Genomic DNA, 478 nt, shown 5'->3' with positions numbered 1-478 from the left:
AGAAGAAGAAGAAGAAGAAGAAGAAGAAGAAGAAGAAGAAGAAGAAGAAGAAGAAGAAGAAGAAGAAGAAATAGAAGAAGAAGAAGAAGAAGAAGAAGAAGAAGAAGAAGAAGAAGAAGAAGAAGAAGAAGCCGTTATGATCGTGAGCCGAAAATTCTACCCTGTAGAGCATGCCCCTTCACACACACTGAGACAAGCATTCATCGATCCATCCCTCCATACATGCACACACATATGTAATCATGTATATGCATGTGCATGTATTTATATACATATGCATACATACACACACACACATATATAAGTATATATATATATATGTATACACAGACACAAACACACACACATATATATATATGTAACTATATTTATACACGCATACGCGCAAGCACGCGTGCACATGTACACACACAGTCACACATCAGGCTATTCTTTTCCTTCTCTCCGAACTTTTTTTGCTTTATCCTTTTTTTTTTTT

The sequence above is a fragment of the Octopus bimaculoides genome, chromosome 20 (assembly GCF_001194135.2).
Source record: "Octopus bimaculoides isolate UCB-OBI-ISO-001 chromosome 20, ASM119413v2, whole genome shotgun sequence".
NCBI lineage: Eukaryota > Metazoa > Mollusca > Cephalopoda > Octopoda > Octopodidae > Octopus > Octopus bimaculoides.
This window is presented reverse-complemented; position numbering follows the sequence as displayed.